A 12,928-nucleotide genomic window follows, 5' to 3' on the forward strand; every position below is an offset into this window, starting at 1 on the left:
ACAATTACTAGTGTTCGGGGTACTTCTACAATCGTACTTTCAAAAGATTGTCTGCTTTTAATAAAGGGTCTTCGTTTTCGTAGTACGAAAACGAAGACCCTGCATTAGCCAAAAGAATTGCTTATTTTTTAACGAGAATTTTCCAGCAGAGAAAGCTTAACGACCGTCAGAATCTATTTTAGCTGCAAAATACAGTAGAAATCGATTATTTATTCACATAACCCAAGAGTCATTTTTCCTGTACAGAAAGCTTTCTCTGTTCTTCTGTCACGCAATGCTAACTATAAATCAAAGGCGGCTGGCGTTCGAATTCTGCCTGCTGTTCCAGAATAATAGTATGTGTGGTAAGTTTACCCGAGGAAACCCTCGAGAATATCAACACCAAATTGGCTCGCATAGCGAAACAGAACAGACAAGACGGGCCGTATGATAATACGGATAATAATGGGAAGAAACGCGTGAAGTGTAATGTATTATATTACTAAGCGTTGTTGCTGTTTAATGTCTGTTCAACTCGTAATTTCTACGGTTTTCTGTTTACAAGGTCTTCGTTTTCGTAGTGCGAAAACGAAGACCGGGGGTCTTAGTTTTCGTGGTACGAAAACGAAGACCGGGGGTCTTAGGTCTTAGGTCTTCGTTTTCGAGGGTCTTCGTTTTCGTAACACCCGCCATTGCAGTCTTTTCCGCCATTTTCATAAAACTTTGAAAATACGCGGAAAATCGCAGAATTGCATTGTGGGGTTATTACCGCGAACAATGTCTTTGGGAGCCTGGTGACGATGATAACGAAGTTTGCACCGAAGATATTGATTTTACGACCGCGTATAATGTTGGTAGGACCGAAGATAATGAAGTGCTCACCAGTTGTCGGAAGCACCGAACTGGATGATTTAATCACCGAGTATAATGAAATCAACACCGAATATAATGAAGTGCATACCGAATATAATTTAGTGAACACCGATTATAGTGAAGTGAACACTGAACGAATAAGCCGCCCAGTATAATAAAATGAGCACCGAATATAACGAAGTATGCACCAAATATAATAAAGTAAGCACCGAATATAACGGAGTACGCACCGAATATAATGAAGTAAACACCGAGTATAATGATTTAAGCACCGAATAAAAGAAAGTAAACACCGAATATAATAAAGTAAGCACCGAATATAACGAAGTACGCGCCGAATATAATGAAGTAAATACCGAATATAATGATTTAGCCACCGAATATAAGGATGTAAGCACCCAATATAAGAATGTAAGCACCGAATTTCATGACCAAAAGTATCATAAGACAGTTATGGCGTTCCATAGTTTCTCATCAACACTGAGTTCATACATGTAAAGGAAGATAAACCGCCGCAGCGAACTTTGAAAAGTTGAAGTTTCGACTGAAGTCGCTTCATGGGCCCGAGCGGTACAATGTGCTGTACATCTATTAACGAGTTCTTTTCGGAATTCACTGGGATTTGAGTCCCTGCGGTAGAATTTTAGCCCTTGTGAAACAAATTTTATATCTTACTCCGCGCTTTAACTTTCTCGCGGAAACTGGCAAGTTTTGGCAAAGGCGGGAGGCAGAGATGCAAGTGAAAAACAATGAAACCGTTCCATTTGTAGAAACTCTTCTGAGTAAGCAAATATATACATACCATCTAATTTGACTCTCTCGTCAAAGTAATTACGCCTCGATCTTGTTGCTAGAAAAGTTTCCTCACATTTTCTGACATTATTTCTGGATTTCATCGAGACACAGACAGTTTTCATTTTTCCATTTTTTTTCTTTAGAAGAAAATGCCTTCGCGTTGCCTCGCCCTTTGGAGGTAGCACCATCTCCAGTTGAAAATCTGTAGAACTAAGCCCCCCAAAAATTGTTCCTTACCTCTTTCTCCGAAAATGTTTCTTAGCTGGCGATTCGTGTTGGGAAACAAGTGTAGCTCTTGCAAATAAAGCCAACGGAAGGGTTGTCAGATCTTATTAACAGGTGGGAGGGAAATATAATCCTAATAGTTTACCTGCTCAATGGAGAATTACGCAGGACAATAATTGCTACTCAAAATTAATCACCTTTTGAAATTTTCAAACAGAGAAAAAACCTCACGTTAACATTTTTGCAGCCTTTTATGACTCTGGAAAAAGTTCTGAGTGATTCGTATGACACCTTCCTATGAGGAAACAGGTCATAGATGTATGACTCTGGAAATTACTCTTATTTAGTATGTTAAATGGTACTTGCCTCGCGCAAAAATATCATATATACATTTGGAAAAGGTCCTGAATGATTCGTATGATACCTTCCATGTAGGTCATAGATGTATGACTCTGGGAATTTTTGCTGCGTACTTAACTATGTTTAAAAGTATGAACCTAGCGCTTTCCGGGTCACGCAGCTCATACGAAATTTTAATGTTTAGATGAAAAAAGTTCTTAGTGATTCGTATGATTTATGTATGTATGTATGTATGTATGTATGTATGTATGAAGAAACGGGTTATGGATAACTTTGGAAATACTCATCTATACAAAACTTAAATTTGATACATTTCTCTAATCACAAACCACACATGCATCAAGATTGGTGGAAAATTAATTAATTTTTTTGCACTTCTGGTATGTTTGTTTTCATTTCTTTTGTTTTGCCGTGTTACTGACGTCCTCAGTGTGCGTAAGTTATTAGGAAGAAAGCGATGAAGAAATTTGATTCTCATTTAATATTGATGGCAGCATCTAACAAACTCCTCTTGTAAGATTTATCAAAAGGAAATCCTGGGTATAGATTTTCAACGCTAACGACGATAGAACTTTGTTATTCAACGACCAAACTCAGAATTCACCAGACCACGACAGAATTTCTTCTTACAATATCACTACAATATCGAGCAGACAAATAATGAGATTAAAGAGAAATATCTACGACGAGAATTAGTTGTCAGCGATCCAGTACCAAATTCTCCGAGCTGTATGGCAAATAATGAGGAGATTTACTCATAATCAGGCGAGTTGCAGAGGACGATTGTGAAATACGCATCTATTATTATGCAACTCCACTAACAAGAGTACAGATAACGCGCAAATCGAGTACAAACATCATATGATATTGTACAGTTGGTTATTAATACCTTTGCCAAACTATGGCCTTCTAAGATAGCACTATCTGCAACTGAAATGCCCCAGAACAAATTATTTCTTACCTTTTTCTCTAAAAATGTTTCTTTGCTGGCCATTCTTGTCTGAATATTTGTGTAGCTCCTGCAAATGATACCAACGAAAGTGCTTCAACAGGCGTATGAAAAACAACCCTGCCGCGAACAAGACCTTTTTTGCCATTTCCTCACGACACATGTTTAGGGTATAAAACTTGAAAATATCTTTTAAGCTAAATCTTTCCCAAGACTTTGGAAGTCTCACGATCAACATGCATGTTTCTATATCTATATCTTTCTAGATACATGTATTTCATATATTCGTTGTGTGTGATGCATGTTTCTGTGTTGATAATTTTATTGTATTCCCCTTTTTTATCGAAGAATCGATACCGTGGAAAAGTCATATATATTTGCAAAATTGGACAACAGACTTGAAAAAAATGGATGTTTGTTTAACGTCAAAACATATTTTGTGATACGATATTTGCGGTTTTTTCTATTAGCGTAATAGGCGTTCCGGAAGTACAATGTCGGCCAAAAAGCTCTGAGTAGTGGCCGGGAGAAAGGGTAATTACTGGTGTATAAGAAAATAGGAAATAGGAAATAGGAAACAAAGAGGAAATTTAGCAATGAAAATTCCAATGGGTGGCTCTTCTTATCCCGCTGTATCTTGCCTTAAATTGTACTGAACAAAGCATCATCATTGAAAAAATGCCGAAAAAATTTGTTACTTTTGCAAGCTACAAAACCCTTATTTCTGATTATGATGTAATTTTACATGTAGTCAGATCCAAACGTTCAGTACTGTTTCAGAATTGTTTATACTAATCAATTATTAAAGCTTCGGACTCCTTGTTTGTTTCCAACTTGTTTTTAAAAACCTGTGCAATTCCTTCGAAAAAAACTTGTTTCGTTTTATTTCTAATTAACAATTGGTTCATGCTTTAGCGTGCACTATCGAGTTATGGAGCACGCGGGAAGTTTCGAGAGCACGAAAGAAGCGTAAGAGTTGCCCGAGGCGATAGCCGAGGGCAACTCTAGCTTCTTGAGTGCTCTCCAAACTTCCCACGTGCTCCATAACTCGATAGTGCACAGCTGAAAGCATGAACCAATTGTTTTAGAACATAGCCGGTGGAATTGTGCATCAAATGCGACGGGAAAAACGGACAACAATATCAGTTGAAGCGAATCGTGACGGCGCTGATGCCGAGTCTCCTTTTCCTTTGTTTTTCTCTTTTTCTGCCTCATTTAAGAACTCTAGCCCATGGGAAAAGGTCAAAACATTGTCTTCGTTTTCGGACTAGCAGGCCGAGTTTCTCTTTGTATCCATTATTGTCGCGAAATGTATTATTTTTCCCCACAGTAGCAATGGTCGCTCGCGCGAAAAAAAAAATTCCGGCGAAGTCGGATTTGCTGACGCTATCAGCGTGCACTATCGGGATTTTGAGCACGCTTACGTATAATGAATTTGATTGCGCGACTCTGCTAGCTATGTTCTAATTAACAATTGGTTCATGCTTTAGCGTGCACTATCGAGTTATGGAACACGTGGGAAATTTGGAGAGCACGAAAGAAGCGTAAGAGTTGCCCTAGGGGTTCTGTCCTGGTGTACCGGTTCACAAGGGAATTACCATTGTTCTTTCTTTGTTTAGGAGTCATCGGTTAGCTATTGTGTATTGTTTGGTCTTTTGTATTGGCTCTTGTGAACCGGTACACGAGGACAGAACTGCCCGAGGCGATAGCCGAGGGCAACTCTAACTTCTTGAGTGCTCTCCAAACTCCCACCTGCTCCATAACTCGATAGTGCACAGCTGAAAGCATGAACCAATTGTTTTAGAACACAGCCGGTGGAATTGTGTATCAAATCCGAGGCGAAAAACAAACAACAATATCAGTTGAAGCGAATCGTGACGGCGCTGATGCCGAGTCTCCTTTTCCGTTGTTTTTCTCTTTTTCTGCCTCATTTAAGAACTCTAGCCCAAGGGAAAAGATCGAAACATTGTCTTCGCTTTCGGACTAGTAGGCCGAGTTTCTGTTTGTATCCATTATTGTCACGAAATATATTATTTTTCCTAAACAATGGCCGCTCGCGCGAAAAAAAAAATTTCTGGCGAAGCGATTTGCTGACGCTGTCAGCTTGCGCTATCGGGATTTTGAGCACGCTTACGTATATTGAATTTGATTGCGCGGTTCTGCAAGCTATGTTCTAATGCTCTTTTAATTATGGCGGAATAATTTATTAAACTTTTCACGTCGCAAAGTGGAGACACCATGCTATTGCATAATTTTGGCGGAATGTATTGTTTAATGACCTTCAAATAATGCGTTCATGCAGGTTTGAAAAATCTCGTTTACAAAAAGAGAAAGAAAAAGTGGAATGGCGAGTGATAAAACCGGATAGAAACTGCCAATAAGGAGTTTTTACGTAAACCTCAACGCAACGAATTTAGTATGACCCATCAAAAATTTCAGCTGAACAAGGTTATGAAAACTGTAATATCCCGAATACATAACATTACAGTGGCGGATCTAGGGGAGGAGCCCGGGGGGTATACACTCGTTCCCTTATTTTGGGTAAAAATATAAACGCAGAAGGAAGAAAACACGGCAGGTGAACACACACAAACAATAACGCCCCTCAAGGGGATTTTAGCGACTATAAAACTTTCAATCCACGTTTGCTGTCAACTGCGGGGCATGGCGTTTATCGTGTGCACACTTATTAGTGTGTATATGACAAGATATTTAGTCGAGATCTTTTCAGTAAAGATACAAAACCAACATCTTCAATGGCTATGGTGATATGACCGTTTTTAAAAATAGAATAGTTGATCCTTCACACCCAAGCATCAGTATATGTGTATTCTCCATACTGTTCTCGTTCCATTTCCTGTGACATTTCCATATGATCAGTTCCTTAATTCTCATGAGCTTAATGTTTAATTCAGCAGTGATACTTACGGGAGAAGTTAGATGTTAGTTACCATCAGGGGTGACAGGGTATTAAGCCTGTTCTAATTCTCAAAATGGTCATGGTGCTCTGTTAGTTTTCAACGCGGTCTCCATTTCTTGGTTTTGAAGACTAAGAAGACAACTATTTTGATTACTCCCGCTCATTTTAAATCAGTTTCTTTCTTTTTTTCAATTCCATCAATACGTGCAAAAGATTTGGAGTAATGTCGATCAAAACCGTCATTAATTTACTTTGGGATTGATCGTATAACGTCAGAGTGTACAGACTGTTGGACAGATCATGAGTCTGCTGTCTGAAGGAAACAAAAGTGAGTGGCGAATGTTCCTTTTCGAAAATACACATCTCAAAGAACGCCGTTTCGCAGGTGAAGCTACACGTGGATATTAAATCTTTTTATCTCTCAGTCTGTAGCAGGCCCACGGTCAGTCGTTTCTTAGACAACCGCAAGTGGCCGTTTGTGGTTTACTCGCCCTTTCGCTGGTCGTTACTGACTGGAGACCGTAACCGACTTCTTATGTCTCCATGCACCTCCAGCTTACCTTTAAAACTCATTATTAATACTCTTTTTCTAGTCTCCTTTGACAACAGAATTATAATCTTTTGAGAGCTTAGCCGGCTCCTCTAACTGGCTAAATCCACCTTGTTAAGCTAAATGATTAAATAAGATAACCGAGAAGTTGAACTTTGGACGAAATGTTCTTGATATTTGAGATTGATGATTATGTTCTTTTATGTAATTTCAATCTCCTTTGATTTCCGTTATGGTAAAACATAATAATGATTTAAGAAAAACTTAAAACGAAATTAAATCACGACTTTGTACTAAGAGCGATTATTTCCTGTAGGTTTTATACTTTACTAAAAAATTTTTCTGATGTAAAGTTTCTAAGCAAGTAAGAAACAACATATCTCGTTAATGGAATTGGAATTTTATCAAGATTTCTTTAACAAACTGATAAGTTTCTAAGATCACATATCAATCAACACTAGCACTACATTTAAAACTAGCCTTCAAAGTGCTAAGCTGTGTTAAATTGCCAAAAGAAGAATTGACTACCGGCTTGGCAATCAAGTTCGTTCGGTTCGGAGACAAGTTTAACCAGTTATGTTCTAAAAGGTTATTCAATTTAAATCGTATGGATCAGTGTTTAGATGTGTATTTCATAGAATACCTCAGTGTCAGATGGAGTCTAAAGAGTGATCCCGTGCAAAAACCGAAATCTTGGTTACTGAGCTAATTCAGTTACTTAAATAAAGAAATCGCAAGTTTCCGACGAAGAGAGCGGTGAAATGAAATCTGAGGGACAGAGCTTGATTTGTTGACCAGGCCTTAAGTGAGGAGGCACTGACTCTATTAATCATACTGTTACTAGACTTACTCAATACTTACTTAGACTGCATAGTTTTCAGTGTTTAGTTTGTTATTTCGAAGAAAACTTCAATGTCGGATGGAGTAAAAAAAAGTGCTCCTGTGAAAAATCCACAGTTCGGGCCCGAATAGCCCGAGGGGTTGGAGTACGTCCCGCCGCATTTTGTATGGGAGTTTCGATTGTTCCCTGCTTCATTTGATACGCTGATGTCATATCCCGCTCCAAAAGTGGGTCCGTGGGAGGAACAGCTGTACATGGCGCGATGCTGGTTTTGGTATTGTGTCAGCTTCACAGGATTGTATCCTTTGGCGTTGTTGAATGAGAATAAAAGGCTTTGGTGGCGTAAGACCAACCACAGGAACCTAAAATGATGATTAAATTGGAAATAAAGTGAATGACAATAACACATTAGACGAATTGCTTGCAAGTGCGGCGTTGTAGAGAGAGGAAATAAAAGCTTTTCCGGCTGAAGAATAACCACACGAACCTAAAATGAAAAGAGTTAGGGACCGGTTACTATTTTTGACCAGGGGGAGAGGGGAGGGGGGAGAGGAGAGGGGGGAGAGGGGAGGGGGGAGGGAAGGATTCTGGGGGAGGGATCACATGGTTTTTCAGAGGAACGGAGGGGAGGTTTAACCCTTATTGACAGGCACTAAAGGGGGGAGGGCTGAGAATTTCTGAAGCGATGGGATCAATTTATCACCATTTTGATGATTTCGTATTTTTATCTTTGTATGATTAACGGTGGCTTTCCTCGTTTTTCTTTGGATTATATCTTTGAGGATTGTAAGATCATGAAGGAGCAATCTTATGATTGAGAATTTCGCACCGATGGCTGTGTTCAGTAAGAAACGTTTAAAACTCTGCGAATGTGAACAAAAATTATGATGAATAACTTTAACTTGCCGAACTAGAACCGAGGGCCTTAATTTGTTAAAAATAGATTTAAAGAACACAAGAGCATAATTTTACTTTTCAAAAAGAGCACTCGACATATGGTCTAAAGTGTTTTCAAAGAAAACATATAATCGAAGGAGATAATTAATTAAACATCCTTTATTTCGGTTCCCCAATACGAATAATGGATAAAACAAAACAGGTAGAAAAGACACGAAACGGGAATGCCAGAATCAAATTAAATCAAATAAAAATGACGCATCAAAAATTAAATCAAATCCGAAGCATGACTTTAAGTTAAAACGCGTTCCAAACGCGTTTCAAGCCACTTAAGAGTTTGTCTACTTCGAGATCTCACTTGTTACTGTCTACTGTGATATTTTTTGTTCCTAAAATGTACTCACAGCTACAAGAAAAGTCCATGATTAATCGATTTAATAACTGTTCTACATGTGAGAGATGTTTGCTTGTTTGTTACTCACTGCTTGTCCAGGACACGTCAGTATATCCACCAAAGATGTAGCTGTTCACTTTAATGATTGTCACTGTGGGTCCCATCCAATCACAGTTGCTGTGGAATGTTGATGCCGCCCAGCCGTCAGTCTTTGCGCGCCAACACCTCACAAAACTACTCCGCCCTGAATTTACTAGGACTGGCTCTAGATAAGAAAGCAGCTTTTCTGTGTAGTGTTTGTAGTCGAGGCTGGTAAGAATAACGGAACTATTCAGGCCACCTGTACGGATAACCAACAAAGAGAGAAAAAGTCAGGGTTGCCTTACAATGCTTTCGTAATATCGAAGGAAACAACGAGATAGGGACATTGTAATAAAAAACAAAGATGAATTAAGGATGATCAAGATATAAAAATCGACACGGAATATAAACAGAAAAATTTGAAGATTTAAGCCAATTTTGTGTTTTTTTTGTCTTGTTTTTTTTTTGTCCGAAAGAGGATATCTATCCTCTCTTGGTGGGACATATTCTTCAGCACTTTAACTGTTAAGAAATCCGGGATTGCTTTGGTTTCGCGTGAACTTGGAGATTGCTATTTGTGGGTAGTGCGTCATTATGCTATGTGTCATGTCATGTCTGATTACAATAAATCAATAAAAAATAATAAATAAAATAACTGGCTGGCGGGGGTGGAGAGTTTTTTGGAGTGACCCCATGGTTTTTTTTAGGGGGAGGGGGGAGGGGAGTCAGTCGTCTCCAACAAAGTATAAAAGAACAAATTTTTGAAAAATGAGTGTTTCCTTCATCCCAATAACCATCTCTCTTCTCCCCTCTTGCTTCGCGGCTACAGTTTTCTGATAGAGCTTGAACAAGCTCAGTTGGGGCATATGCTTTTCTGCTTCACGTCGACCTTTTAAACTTGGCATTCTTATGCATATATGAGGGGCAATTACCTGCATAGATTTTTAATATTGGTATTTGCATATAACTACTCTGAGAGGGGGGGTCGTAAAAAATTATATTTGCCGATGAAGGCGATCATCAGAATGCTACAAAGCTCAGAGCCTTATGGTATATGGGGGGATCAGGGAATCTAAATCTAATCTAAATATCGTTATGTCGGAAAAATCGTTTAGGACATCACGCAAACTCTAAGATAATAATAAGTGAAGCTATACTAAATATACAACACTGTTAAAAAAACTATTGAAAATTATTAAAAACTATTTAAAACTACCGATAAAATAAATTTAAGTTAGTTTGCCTTTAAAAATAAGTAGGGATTGGCTGGAAACAGTTTCTTTTGGAAGTTTGTTCCATTGAGTTATTGTCTTGGGGAAAAAAGAAAGTCTAAAAATATCTTTATGTTCTCTCGGTACAATAAATTTAAAATCATAGCTTCCTCGGGTTCTCCTTTCTTTCTTCGTTATCAAATAATCCCCCCAATCCCCATCTAGGAGGCTGTGGCACATCTTGTACATAGTGGAGAGCCTTGCATGTCTTCTCATTGTTTCAAGTGTGTCCCACTGTAGGTCTTGCAGCATTTCCGTCACGCTCGCTGTTTGATCGGAATTCCCAGTGACAAAGCGGTCTGCTTTCCCCTGTACCCTTTCTAGAGCGGCTCTATCTTTCTGGTAATGTGGGTCCCATGCGCCACAGGCATACTGGAGTTTTGGCCTCACAAGTGTCATATACACGGTTTCTTTCACTGACTTTGGACAATTCCACAGCTTTCGCTTGATAGGTCCCAGGACCTTATTTGCCCTAGATGTGATTTTTTCAATGTGTGGTGACCAACTCATTTTGTTATCGAGCATTACCCCCAGATAAGGGTGAGATTCCACTTCCTCTAGGATTTGTTCACAGAATATGTATTCTCGCTTTGGTGGATCTCTCTTGGTCGTAAAACACATGATCTTACACTTTGAAGGATTAAATTCCATCTTCCACGTTTGTTGCCAGTCTTCTAATCTATACAAGTCCTCTTGGAGATCGGCTGTGTCTTCATCACAACAAATTGTCCCATATAACAATGCGTCATCAGCAAAAAGTCTAACAGTAGATTTAAGAGTATCAGGTAAGTCATTTATATACATTAAGAACAGTAGCAGTCCTAAGACTGTTCCTTGGGGAACACCAGATGTCGTAACTACAGGGGCAGATGATGCCCCCTCAATTACCACTGATTGGGTACGCTGTGTTAGGAAACGTTATCGTAATACAAACAAAATCCTTCCCCCTCCCCATAGTATTTATGAGAGATCTGCATAAGAAGAAAACTGAAGAGAACTTTTTTTCGCGATAAAGAAAGATTAGTGTAGCTAGTTCCTTTTTTTTTTCTTTTCTGTTTTTGTTTTTCAGTTCTTTTTCGTCTTGTTTGATTTTTGTTCATTTCACCGTACGAGTAAGTTTTTACGTCAGTTTTTTTTGTCTTTGGGTTGGAGTCTTCTCATAACATATTGTCACCATGTATTTGACTGTACTAAATTCTGGTTTATCTCAGGGGCGATTATATGAAACTATTTATAATTTCAGTCACCATCGGTTTTCATGTCACAAGGAGCCAGAACAGTCTTCGTGGGTACAATCGAAGTAAACCAGTATTTGCCGCTGATCGCTTGTCCTCCTTCGCTCATTTTGATTTCCTTGCAAGTCTCTGCAGGCAGCTCAGGAATAGACCCGAGGGGGACTAAAACAAGAAAATACACATGTACTGTAAAAATTTCTCATGTGGCTACTGCATTATTGTATCATTAGGTATCGATGTTAATGGCATTTTGGCTCGTAAAGGCTGTTGTTATTCATACTGGTAAAAAGCAATAAGATTTTTGATATTTTGGCTTTTTCTCTCGATTTATTCTCCACCAATATGGGTGGCGACCAATAGACTGCTTTCTGGTGTCTTCCTCAGGAGGTCATTTGGTTGCTCGGGTTACCCTTCTCCTCAGGACGCAAATACTCCGCTGTGATTGGTTAGTTAGACTCATAGACCGATACCGATTGAAGGTGACGAAGTTTAACTTCAGTAAATAGACTGATTTTAAAAAGGAAGGAAGGCTCTGTCAGATTCTTATGCCCCTCTCCCCGTAATTGGCAGTTAATTGGAAGTCAGTTTTCTCTTGTCCTCCCCCCCCGTATACTCTGTTGGCCACCACCCCTCCCACCCCCAAATATGATGACTTGTCCCTTAAAAATGACTGAGGTTTAATTGCTTAAAAATGAAAACTTCCAAGAGCTAAAATTGTCAGAAATTTATGGCAGACAGAGGGGAGAATTTACATCTGGATCTTGACTTACCTCTGTTCAAATGTCGTTTGAAATAATACCGCTCCGCGTTTGGAACGTAATTTTCGGGTCTGGCCTCCTTGGTGCGGTTTTCTAATTCACAAATGTTTTGAGTGAAAACGTAATTGAAACTTTGACATCTGACGTCAGCGGCACACTCATGGTAACACACGTCCCCCAGGGACGCTCCCGTGATCCTCTTGAAGATGTGACGTTGCAGCATCATATCAAGCTTGGAGACTTCGCCCACGCTGCATTGTTGTGCATTAGCACTGGAGAAAACCTTACATATAAAGACTACCACTGCTATGTAGGAGAGTTTTGGAAGGACCATTCTCTTCAGAGCTGCAGCGAAGGTGGCCTAAATTGACAAAATATGTTAAAATATCGTTGGGGTTGGCATCCCTTCCCCTGGTAACGGTATTGATTATTGTCTATCATATAACTTATCTTGTTTTCGTGCCAAGGGCTCAGTTACGATCTTAGATACATCGTTAATATTTCAAACGCGCAATATTAGTTTTTCAAGATTTAGACAACCAGTAAAATATCCTTAAAAAATTCTGAATGCACAACCAACCTCTTTAACTTCGTTTTTACCTCAAATAACTTGCTTTTAATAAAATTCATCAGAAACGCCCTGTATGTTGAGAGAAGGAAGCGAAAAACACGCGAGAATGCACAAGAACGCGCGAGAATGCACGATCACGTTAAAGATGCGCGTGAAATTAAAGGCTTTCTGGCCCCACCTTTCTCGCACGCCTTTCGCTTTCTTGAATACACTCTCGAATTTCGATCAT

At 39.1% G+C, this 12,928-nt stretch overlaps 1 pseudogene across 1 annotated transcript; it reads right to left on the reverse strand.

Moving 5' to 3' along the window:
• Nucleotides 1–7,328: 7,328 nt before the first annotated feature.
• LOC148717027 (uncharacterized) lies at nt 7,329–12,928 on the reverse strand (annotated as a pseudogene). Its single transcript, XR_015995199.1, has 5 exons — nt 12,878–12,928; nt 12,141–12,489; nt 11,383–11,532; nt 8,872–9,123; nt 7,329–7,854 (listed from the first exon to the last, which is right to left on the reverse strand). The product of XR_015995199.1 is annotated as an uncharacterized LOC148717027 (transcript).

The sequence above is a fragment of the Stylophora pistillata genome, chromosome 14 (assembly GCF_964205215.1).
Source record: "Stylophora pistillata chromosome 14, jaStyPist1.2, whole genome shotgun sequence".
NCBI lineage: Eukaryota > Metazoa > Cnidaria > Anthozoa > Scleractinia > Pocilloporidae > Stylophora > Stylophora pistillata.